The sequence below is a fragment of the Dunckerocampus dactyliophorus genome, chromosome 17 (assembly GCF_027744805.1).
Source record: "Dunckerocampus dactyliophorus isolate RoL2022-P2 chromosome 17, RoL_Ddac_1.1, whole genome shotgun sequence".
NCBI lineage: Eukaryota > Metazoa > Chordata > Actinopteri > Syngnathiformes > Syngnathidae > Dunckerocampus > Dunckerocampus dactyliophorus.
In genome coordinates, this window is record NC_072835.1 from 15,879,985 (window position 1) to 15,892,330 (window position 12,346).

The following is a 12,346-nucleotide window of genomic DNA, read 5'->3' on the forward strand; positions in this document are numbered from 1 at the left end:
AAGAGGGAAAGCTTTTTTGCCTTTGCCGTCGAGAGATCCTGACAGTGTGCATGCCTGACAGAAAATGATATTGAATCCACATTTTTGCAAAGATTTTTGCTTTTAACGGCTGTGGTCTTAAACTTTTCATCAGCTGATGCTCCAAATTTTTTTTTGTCTCACTCCCATTTTTTCTTTCTGCATTTTGAAGCTCTCCTTACAAACTCCTTACCTTAGAACCTCCTGCAAACTGTAATTTCTTGATGTTTTTCAACTGGTCTTAACATTTTCATCAAGCGTGTATAGCAATATTCTACAGAGGAGGCATAATTTAAATATATTGAAATTTGTTGCTGTTTTTTCTGTTCTGTTTCACAGCAAACAACAAATCCAACATGCCCAAGCACTTGGTCACAACGATGAGGAAAACTCCCCGACTCTCTGGAAGAGCAAAGGATAAGGTCGCCATCATCATCAACCGGGTGGCTTTCATTGAAAATACGCAGCATTTAACAGGTTTACAATCCATAAATTAGACCACGATGTCTTCAGAGGATGATTGAAAAGACGTCACAGTCTTATGTCACTGTCCTTGATGTGCCCTTACCTCTTTCATTTTACAGCAGCCTGCTTAATGAGCTTCCTATTATAGATCGTTCATTTATACGAGGCCAAAGCGCAGGTCAAGCAAACACGCTGCGTACTGTATGATGTCTCTTTTATTCATTAAGAGTCGTCTCAAAGGAGCACACTACTAATGGGTAAATGGAAGTTACAAACACCTTGAGAAGAAGCCTCTAATTAATGTCAGGGATTCCTTTTGTCCCAGATTCCTGTGGTTACATAATTGTGTTTTTTTTTTGCAGAAGCAGGTTGACATGCAGCATGGCCGCTATGATTGACTGCTGCTTTTGAGTCTTTTATGGCTCATGAATGAATGAACAAATCAGATCAAATTCATCTTCATCCACATCAGTTCCACAGAGTGTCTTTCGAAGATGTGGCCAGGTATGAGCTACTAAATCCTTCATAACTATTTCCCTTGTGTTTTTATCATCTCTGATATTTTCAACATACCAACACTGGCACCAACAATGTTTTCCCCAGTTGAGAAACCGACTCAATTGCCTTTATAAACACTATAAATAACCCAAATGTCCTTGTTTATCATTTGAAAGTGTTTTTTCCCCTTGAAAACAGTTTTAAAAAGACAGGGGGTCTCGAGTTTTATACATACAAAACCACCAGGCTGCGCCAAATTCCAGTCAGAGCTTTTCTTCCTGTCACTCACACACAAGAGACTTTTTTTTTTTTTTTTATTTCAGTTTATCTTTATTTCTGTCTTAAAAAATATTTCCTCATGTTATCCATCTTATATTAATGTCATTCTTTCTTTCATGAATATGTTATTCCGAAACAATACAAAGTACAGTCAAATTATTTTTCCTGTGTTGTCACCTCTGGGTCAAAGGTGGGTTTGCACAGCCTCCAGTCAATACTACTAATAAATATGTTAGATTTAGTTTTAGTTGGTTTCATACAGGGACCTTTAAACAAGTAGGGGAGGGTGGAACATGATTTTTTTTTGTCAATATGATGCAGTTCAGTTCTACACCACTGCAAGCTACAACAATACACATATTGAATGAATGCTTATTGTGTGTCTTTTGGATCCCATTTGACGAGGGGCCTTCAAAGTGTGAGGCACCAGAAGACTTACGGGGAGGTGGAACAGCTTGAAAACATTGTTATTTCAATTGTTTCGATGGTGAGAGATTCTGGTGTGAGCAGAAAATCAGTTTTTCCAGGAGGGGAGGCCCCAATGTCCAGAAGGTGCCATGCTTTGGAGACCCCTGCATCAGTCCTACCTAATCCAGCGCCACAAATGGCATCACTAACATAGAATAACAACTGAAAGCTATTGGATGTTCAGAGTGTTCATTTTCTCATACGGCATTCATACCCATGTGACAGCAAGGTCCAAACCAGAGACTTGTTCGCGCAACAGGATAAGAAGCCATCTGCGCTCTGCCTCACTTGACCATCTGTAGTTTCTGGCAAGGAACTTTTTTGTTTTTCCTTCATACTTGAGATGCTTTGCGATCAGACTTGAGTTTCCTGGCTTTGTTCTGACGCATGACGGTAAAGTCGTCCTTTAAATAACTTTAGAGGCTTTATCAGTGCGGCGTCCTAATTGCACTCAACAAGTGGTCATGCAGCAAAGCACACGTGTCAGTGACCTTACTGGATGTCTGTTTTAACAATCACATCTGTGCAAACTGAGCTTTCATGCGTGTTTCCCTAGAAAGGTTAACATTCTATTTATAAACAGAGGGAGGTGAGAAAAGGGGAGGTTTGCGTCCAGATGAGTCACCTGTGGCCCCAATGACTGAGGAATGACAGCAAGGGAAGGAAGAATAAAACCCTGAAAACAGAAAGTCAGATAAATGAGAGAACTGAACATCACACTTGACGTTGTACTCACAGTGAGTTTCTGATACGGAGCGCCACACTTTGATAAGAAAAACACTGGACAAAACATCATGTCTCTGCTGGCTTGGCTGGGCATGACTTCTGTGCACAGCAGAGAATAGTTTGACTCATGATTCTTGAAATACAGTGCTGTACTTTTACTAAATAAGGGTTTGGAACGTTTTCAAGATCTCCTAGGTAACTTTCAGAAGGGACAATTTTCGGACGTTTTGTCCAATCCACGCTGATCGCAAAATGTTATTTTTTAGGTTGCTGCCTCACCCCAAATTTTGCTCCGGGAGTTGTGGGAAACCTTCCATATCCACATTAGGGACCCCTGAAGGCCCTAAAAATGTAGTATTGTATTTTTTTGACGTGATCAGAACACATTGCATGAAAACTATTACATCATCAATGATTGTCAACGGCACGCTCGGTTTAAATAACGTTTTAGTATCTGTACAGTCAAACCTCGATTTCCGAATGCCACAGTTTCTATGATTTATTTTTTTCCAAATTTTTGTTTTCAAAAGCATTGCTGACTCGCTGTGCGTGCATTCCTTTATTGAGTGCGACTGCAGAATAACCTGCCATGGGGCCAAAGAAAATTGCGAGTGCCAGCAATTTCATAAAGAAGGTAAGAAGCACAATCGGAAAGTTGGGGTCGTCACGAGACACTCGGTTCATGAGACGAGACGATACGAGATGAGATTTTAGCGTTACTTTAAAAGTACAATGAAACAATATAGAAAATATATGGCAATATATTTATATTATATTATATTATGTATATTATATATGTACTAATATAATTTCTACTACGTTACACTCTTGTGCATACACTCAGTGTGTATGCTAGTGCCCCCCCCCCCCCCCCCCCCCCACACACACACACACACACACACACATACATACTGAGACAAAGAGACTGTATGACTGACAAAAGCTCTCACTCCATTGTTCTATGGAACAAACGCACCAAGGTGCTGAAACCAATGCCCAGAGTGAACTCTCTTCCTGCCTGTTTGGAGACGGGAGACGAGGAAAACAGACACATACTGTATGCATATGGCAATTTATTGAGGCCAGCAAAATTAGCAAGTTATCATTTATTGTATGATTCATTGATTTATTTGTTATCATCCCAGGCCTAGTTTTTTTTTCTGAACAAGCAATCTTGTCACATTTTAATCTCATGAGATCTTGCGACACGAGACCTTGTGACACCCTTATTGTTAAATGTTAATTTTTATATTTAATTCATCATTTATAATTACTTTTGGATTGTTTTCTGCATGTAAAACCATAATTATTCTTTATAAAATGCACTTTTGTTCATATTTTTGTGTGTGTAGAACATATTAATTGGATTTACATGATTTCCTTTGGAAAAAATTGCTTCGGTTACAATTTTCGTTGGGCATTTTGGACCACCAGTTTTTAAAGGGCAATATTGTAATGAGACTATTCTTAAAATAGAACAATATGAAATTTGAAAGCAAGAAGATTATACATATGATTACTTACATGAGTCACATCTACTTTTTTAAATGGGATGACAGCACAATTATCCATTTCATCATGTACACTTTTGTCATGGCAGCTTTCCATTCTCTCCCACATGCATCCATACATAAGCTACGTCATTTAATGGTGCGCTCATCACTTTTATGACCACCTTTTTTTCAATGTCAAACTTTTAAAGGGCTGATGATGAAGCCCATGTTCGTCACAGAAGAAGAAGGAGGCATAGAAGCATTGTAGTGAGGCTACTCACCTACTTTTTTGACCTCTTGATGCAAAAGTAGGTTGTGAGCGGGGTCACAGCGCCTTTGACTTGTGAAAAATAAACTGTGTATTTGTGGCATTTGGGACGCTGCGTTTGACAGGGACAAAAGTAATGGCACACCGTTCTTGTACAGTGTTCCCTCGTTTATCGCGGGGAATAGGCTCCCAAAAAAGCCCACGCGAAGTAGCTAACTTTATTTGTTAACAGTTATTTTATATTGTATGTCTTAAAGCTGTAAAACCCCCGCACAGTACACTTGATACACTTTTCTCAGACAGGCATTGACATTTTCTCACATTTCTCTCTTGTTTAAACACTCTCAAAGTTCATATTTCATTTGAATTTTAATGATCAGTCGATCAATAAATTATTAAGTGGCTCAGTGATTTCTTCTCTGACCGTGCCTCCACCTGGCGCCGTTCAGCTGTAGCGGTTTTGGTAAAGCATATTGCTCCTGCCGTCGTCCTACTCCTTGAAACGAAGATTTATTTAGCTGTTTAGCTTCTTCCTCTATTGTTTATGGGTGGTTACCAAGCAGCTCACACAGTTAGCTTGTTTGCTAGGGACTGGCCATAGACATAAATTGACGCCGCATCGAGCGCTGATTCGTACGGCAACGTTGCCGCCATATTGGATGGGTCAAGGCTGCGCTGTACATGAAGACAAGAAAATGTACTTGCTTTCATAAAGCACCTTTCTACAAAGAAATTTAAGTTAATTTCTCTCGTTTATACATTCACACGCACACTAATATACTTGGGAAACAGTTTGTTTTTGGGCCCGGGCCGCCTCCGTCCCGCGACCCTGTTACGGTTCCCCGGGCTCCTTCATCCGCTCGCGGTCATACTTCCGTGGTGGGTTAGCGGCTGAGTGCCGTCACTTTCCCCTCTCCGGTCTTGCCTCCTCGCCGTCTATTGAGAAGGAGATTGATTGACAATGGTAAACAGCCAATTGGAACGCAGAACACAACGGGCGGATTCTCCCTTATCCAGTAAGGACTGCTGTGGCTCCGTATTTAGCGGCATATTGTCTACTGTGGTACAAGCATGTAAACACAAACTGAGACAAGTGGAGCTGCACATATACAACACCCTCTCCTGGTAGCAGTAGTAAATACAATAACAGACACATACAACAGAGCACCCATAGATCGCTCTAATGCACCACAAGGACTCAGAACACAATGCGCGTTCATACACTGTTCACTGTTCATACACAAAATATGCTAAATATGCTAAATTGCACTTTGCAAATGCTAAATTGAAATTTGCGAAACTGTGAATCTGCGAAAGGTGAACGGCGATGTAGCAAGGGAACACTGTATAGCGTTTTTGCTGTCAGCATCATGTCTAACAGCGAGATCATCACAGTGCAGTCAGTTTCAGGCAATAAACAATACAGTTTTATTCTTTATGAATTAGTGCACCCAGTGAACTCATGTTTATCTCTCAGTAACTACAATAGAAACTTGCATGCATGCATGTCTTCCTACCATATATTTGGGACTAACATTGTTTGAATTCTATATTGCCTTTTGTGCAAAATAAGGGCACTGGGTCTCAACAATTGTTTAAACGGTGTTTGAGCAGAAATTGCCCGTTTCTGCCACTGAAAGAAAAAACAATATTCCAATGCTAAGTCATAATTATGAGATAAAAGGTCACAATTGTGAGATAAAAAGTTGAAATTATGAGATAAAAAGTCGAAATTATGAGATAAGAGAGCCGACATTATTCAGATAAAAAGTCAAAATTGCGAGATAAAAAGTCATAATTATGAGATACAAAAAAAGGTCGAAATTATTCAACCTTCGTCACGTGGCACTCGGCACATGCGCAGTTTGTATCTCATCATTTTGACTTTTTATCTCATAATTGTGACTTCCTTATCTCATAATTTGGACTTTTTATCTCATAATTATGACTTACCATTGAGATTTTTTTTTTTTTTCAGTGGCGGAAACGAGCTTCCACAATTTGGGGGATCAATAGGTAGAGATAAAAAAGCAGAATGTGCTCTATTTCATATTAATATGATCAACAGTCATTTGTACACCAGTGAAGGTGCAGGACGGAGTGACTATTCTTTAGTGCGTTAGGTCCCTCTGCTGGTTAAAAACAATAAATACAACGACTGGACATTTGAACAAGATCTAGTGATTTTCCGCTCTATTTATATAATCCACTTATCAATCTGTATATTACATTAATTAATATATTAATTACACACAATGAATATGACGCATAAGTCATTGAAAAAACCCATCATGCATCCACTTGTATTTGCAGGTCTCTTATTATTTTATCTTATTGGGAACAGTGATCATTTTGTTCCCACGTCATTGATTTGAGTGAAATGCTTCTATTTTACTCATACTGAAATCCAAAAGTGTTCAAATACTACAATTACTGGTGTTACTGTAAAATAGGCTTTCGTGTATTTATATTTTTTGGAGTAATTTTTAAAATCTGGACTTGTACTGTTACTTAAGTCGTTGTGCTTTAAGGGAAGTACTTTAAGTACATTATATTTTAAGTCAAATCCATTACAGAGTAAAAAAAAAAATGTAGAAATAAATGTAAAGTGGAAACAGTAGTGAGTAATGCAGGAATTCTGCAGGAAGATTATGTTTTTTTGATTCAAAAAAGTTGCTTCTCTAGAACTACCGGCCTCAACCTTCCCACCCTAGGAATACCAGAGAGGGCCAAAATGGCCCTGTGCATTTGCATTTTCACAATTTATTGTCGGTCATCCATCTTGCATACAAGGTTCAATTTTGGTAGCGATCTGGTGAATTCGCTAGGAAGAGTTTGATTGCGACGCCTGAAGATGTCCCAAATCCTCACCTCCAAAATAAAATGGCTGACCATCCGTGCGTTTTAATAACACAAATAATAATGGATTGCATTTATATATTGCCTTTTAAGCACTTTACAGTGAAAACCCATTATTCATGAACTCTGCAGTCACACACTGGTGGTGGAAAGCTACATCTGTACCACAGTTTTACAGCATAGGTCCTTTACTGTTTTTTGCTACGAACATGCGTACCAGATTTTGTACCAAATAGCTGTGCTGATGGTGGGTGCTAATAATTTATAACCCTCCGAGGGGTGCTTCATGTTTCAAGGTGAATAGCCAGTTTCACCGCCAAGTTCCACCCACCCCTTAAGGCAAAAACTCAAACATTTTGCTATTCATCGTCGCTCGTGCATCTTCTATACAGAGGTCAATTTCGACGAGGATTTGGTGAATACACTAAGAGGAGTTAGTTCAGGTAAGACCCTTAGGAATGGCCCAAATCCTCACCTGTAAAAACAAATGGCAGAATACCTGTGTGTTTTACAGAAAAAAGTTGTAAACTTAAACAATACCTCGACTAATGAGCTGGATTCTGTGTTGTGGTGTGTAAGGGTGCTGTCAGCTCACTGGTCATCGAGCAAGGAAAGGGCTGAGAAAAAGTTTCAAAATTTCACATAAAGCGCCCTGTTATTCATTAATTCCATCAACACTTTTATAGACTATTTTTTATTTGCACTGTATTATGGCATCAAGTGTGTCCCACATTTTTGTTTCTAAATACGGGACAATTACGTTTTTTGAGGGACACACCCAAAACCCCTAAACAGGGGCACAGTACAGGAGGAAAAAGTTAGGCCCCAGAAAATAGAGATGTAATGACAACAGCTGCCCAAAAGGGGCCTGATGTGATTTTAGATTTTCTTTTATTATGAAGTAGGCCTACTCAAATTATACTTTGATGTTTTCTCAAAGATACCTTATAATTTCAATACATGTGTATGGTTAAAACATTGTTATATATCAAAATCTGGCACAAATATGATTCCAGAAACAAAGGATGCAGGAAGCTGAGGTCAATTGCTTGTTAAGTTTTGGAATATAACCAATATCTTCAGGAAAAATGTGCCCTCTGAAGTTGCAAGATGTGCATGATGTCCTCAATTCTATGAGACTTCAACTCTGAAAGCGTCAGATGATTGACTCTGTGCATATGTTTCGCTTTTTCTTTGGCTTTTTGGCAACACAAATTCAAAAAGCCGCCACATGGCAGCCTCTCAGGGATTAGTCACATGCAACAGTGCCCAAATGCAGCTTGTTTAATGGCTCAATGAAAAACAATGAAAACCAGGACATTTTCATTACTTCTAAAAAAAACAAAACAGGACGGCCAGTACAGGACGTGAAAACAAGTCCCAGGACAACAGAACGCTTGGTCACCATAAATTTAGAATAATAAGAAGAAGAAACAGCGCAATTCCTACAAGGCTCTTGGTCCTCGGTGCTCAGGCCCTAAAAATGTTAGAATTGGGGTTTTAAAATAAAAATGTTGGCCAACCAAAAAGTTACAGTTCACGACTATGCAAAGTATAGCAAATACTGTTTTAGTTCGTAGTTGACACATAACCTTGGTATAAGTATATATATATATATTTTTTTTAATTAAATAATGGTTAAATGTGATACAAAACTTGAACATGTTTTGTAAATAAAACACCCTTGAGTTCTAATGTAACATGACGTCTTTGCCGTGTAAGTTTTTGTCGGCCAACATGCACCCCCCCCCACCCCACCTCACTCTTCTTCCCAGAGTTTTTTTTTCCACCATTTTTTTCCTTTTTTAATGTAGGCTATTGCAGGCCGGCGCTGTAATTTTGGAATCTGCCCTTGTGCATGGCGGACGAAAAATTCCATACTGGGAACAGCGACATAGCCCTTTTTTTTTTTGCAAGGCTGGAAAGGACAGCATGATCGGACTATGTACACCTAGGCTAATTGACGCGATTTGCTAAGAAATGTAACGTAGCGTGTAGAAGCATTGGGGGGAAAAACATTGGAGGGAAATTTCTCACATTTGGAATTTCCTCATAACTAATTCACGTTTTTTCCGGGGAGGAAGCCGTTGTTGCAGTCACCTCTGGCCGGGGAGGGAGGATTTTCCTTGGACTGTTTTCGCATGAGCTACATCGCTTTTGGAGGTATGTCAAATTGGAAATATTGGTCTTTTTATTTTAGAAAAATTACAAATTTCCATAAGGGATATAACGTCAAGTTGGTCTGTTTCACTTGCTAAATGAACGCAGCAGCAGTCAGTGCTTGCCTTGCTAACCAGGTGCAGCCATCATGAGCGAACACAATTTTGTTTCCCTTCATGTTTGAAATTTATTTTGGAATTTTCAAGTTTTGTATGGATTAGTCGGAGAACACAACACTCGTAGTGCAAGCTAAGGGAGCTATGGTGGCCACACGAAGGACGACGACGGGGAGGAACAATCTAAACACAAAAACCTCCTGCAGCCATGTTTTTTTTGGTGAATTTTCCTTCAAATTTGTGCAGAGTTGCCCCCCCTCCTACTCCGGTAGTCAGGCCACACGAAGGCCGCTTCTCGATGGCTTTTTGTCCGCCAACCGAGCTTCAGAGGCGGATTCAAACACTGCTAAAGTGCCCTAATGTCCGAAAAATGCATGTATTATTTTAGGAACGCTAGAGGATTTATAAGTCTGCATGTCAATAACGCCCCCTGTAGGCAGCCATGAGAAATCGAATTTCTAGCAAAAATAAATGTTCCTACCATTATATATTATATATGTATTTTGTGAAATGTGATATATTGAGGAGTGAGGAGTGATTGTATTGCAGTCGTTAAGGCTGCTTCGTGTTTTTTTGGCCACCTCATAAGCTTCACAGGCAGATGTAAACACTGCAAAAGTGCACTTTTGATGTCCAAAAACATGCAAGTTGTCAAGTCTGCATCTCAGTGAGAAATCAAAATACAGTGGTAGCTCTGTTTTCGTTAGCAATTCCAAAAGGCCAGACGAAAACTGAAGCGTATGAAAACTGAAGCAATTTTCCCCACAGGACATAATGTAAATCTAATGGATCCATTCCAGACACCCAAAATGTCAACAAAAAACATGCAAAACATTCCAAAACAACGTACAAATAATGAATAAAGCGGATACATTGAATGTCACATTTGTATACCTTTTATTGAATGTTCTTGTTGTCAAGACAGCGAGGAGCGGAATGGGAGTGTGATTTCTTCATTCTTCGCCAGGATGGAACTTACTGTTGATGCGGAAAACTGACTAGTTTCTTGAGTTTGCCAATTGAATGCGCCTTAAAGCATGCCGTAGTGTTGTGTAAACTGAGTATCGAGAGATTTGGTGTTGGGTGTGTGATCCAAGAAGGCTGAATAAGAATGAGTCGAAATTTGCTGAAATCTTTTGTTGAAAACTAAATATAGGAAAACTGGTGCGTTCTCCTGAATATAACTCGGACTGGGAGAAAATATTTTTTGTGCTGTTGGGTTGTAACCAGTTTGAAAGTAAAGCAACGAACATTACCACAGTTGTGACCTCCTGACGTCAAAGGCAAAAAGGCTTTCTGTCTTTGGCAATGTATCATTGCTCCCTAGGTTGGCCGCAGTAAGACTAATTTTCAATTTCTTCAAATATATTAAGAGTTATAGGACAAAAAAAGTCGGCTTGCGCTAAGCCGGATGATGTGACGGGATTGTTTGTGAAGACATAGGCCAATCCTATGACCCTTATTAGGACCCTGACTGACGCTGACTGCAGTCCAATAACCATAAGATGACATATTTGACTTTTTTCACCCCATAAACCATATTTATAAACTATAAACCTTAAACCACCTGAGCAGACCTTGCTTGTGCCTGCCATGCTCAGAGAAACCCTTTTTGCCTTTGCCATCAGGAGGACATGACAGTTGTCTGACATGAACACCAGATTTTAGAGCAGATGTTTGACTTTTTAAACGCCAGCAAATCACATATAACAGGAGAGCTTGAATGTTCTCTCCACAGCACAACAGTTTTTTTTACCTTGTTGAATGTTTTGCATTTGAAATGAGGCCGTGAAACGCCTGCCTCTTACAGAGGAGAACAATGCATAGCTGGGTCTCGGGAGGATAAATCGACTAGTTTGCGATTTGTTGATTTGAACAGAGTCAGAAATTTTAATTTATTGATCCAAAAACTGGCTTTCTTAGTAAAAAATAATGAAAGTACTTTCCACCGTAATGAATTCACAATGACCTTTTACAAAAAAAAAAAAAATGCATCCATCAGCAGGCTGCAAGTCAGCCCTTTTCCTCTGGCCTTGCATGGTTTTGCTTACGAGTGAATTTTTCAAAGAATGTTTAAAAAAAAATCTACTTATCCAGTTTTGACAGTTCAATCATAGCATTTGGTATTTTCAGATTTCTGGCCTGTCTGCTTTTTTGTTTTGTACACGATTCATGATTTCTTCCCAGATTTTGGATTAGGAGTGTTGTTTGCACAAAATAGCAAACTGAGGAGAACTGAGGGAAGAAAGAGCATGCCAGCAAAAAATGCAGAGCAGGGAAAACAATCCCATACAGCGTTTATTTTATTAATCCTGCGGACGGCAAACACTTTTCCCATTTTGCTCAGCTTGCTTTTATTTGAGTCCGAGGGAAAGCAGTTGCCATTTTGCTGTGGGGGGGTAATTTGAATGCTGACCTTCAAGTCCTCATAATAAATTCAGTGAGCTGTTGGAAATTATAATAATAAATCTGTCAGTATAATTCTGCCTTTTGTTTGTTGAGTTGAAATTTCATCTCATCCTAGGAAATTGATGCATGGGAGACCTCCCCCAAGGCTTACACATTTGTCATCTGCAAAAATCAATGATTAATTGAGCGGCTACAATCTTGTCCAGATCTTAATTGCTAAAAAGGAGCTAACGTTTCATCTAAATGTTTTTCTTCTGGATCCAAAAGAACAAACTGTAACAACACCTGGCTCGAGCACAAACAATTTACAAGGCGATGCGATGAGATCTGACAGAGGTAGAAGCCTCTGAACATGTTAAATAGGATTTTCCATGTTACCTTTCAATTACTTCCACATGCGCAGTCTGGAGGAGATCCGGATTAAATGCAGTTTGACATGACGCAGCATGAATGTCATCATTTAAATTGGATTAGAAATGATTTATTTAAATTGTTCTTTTTTTTACCATGATCATTTATTTTGAAGTCAACTTTTTGTGTCACTTATTTGAGATTTTGTGATGTCTTGCTAAAACATGTTGAATGTT

The 12,346-nt window shown here is 39.2% G+C and overlaps 1 protein-coding gene across 5 annotated transcripts in view; it reads left to right on the top strand.

Moving 5' to 3' along the window:
- The first annotated feature begins 8,856 nt into the window (after positions 1 to 8,856).
- znf618 (zinc finger protein 618) overlaps positions 8,857 to 12,346 on the top strand; it is a 30,477-nt gene continuing 26,987 nt past the window's right edge. For all 5 annotated transcript variants that reach the window (XM_054757414.1, XM_054757417.1, XM_054757415.1 and 2 more), the window contains exon 1: positions 8,857 to 9,237. The gene's annotated coding sequence lies outside the window, so the exon portion shown is untranslated. The remainder of the gene's footprint in view (positions 9,238 to 12,346) is intronic.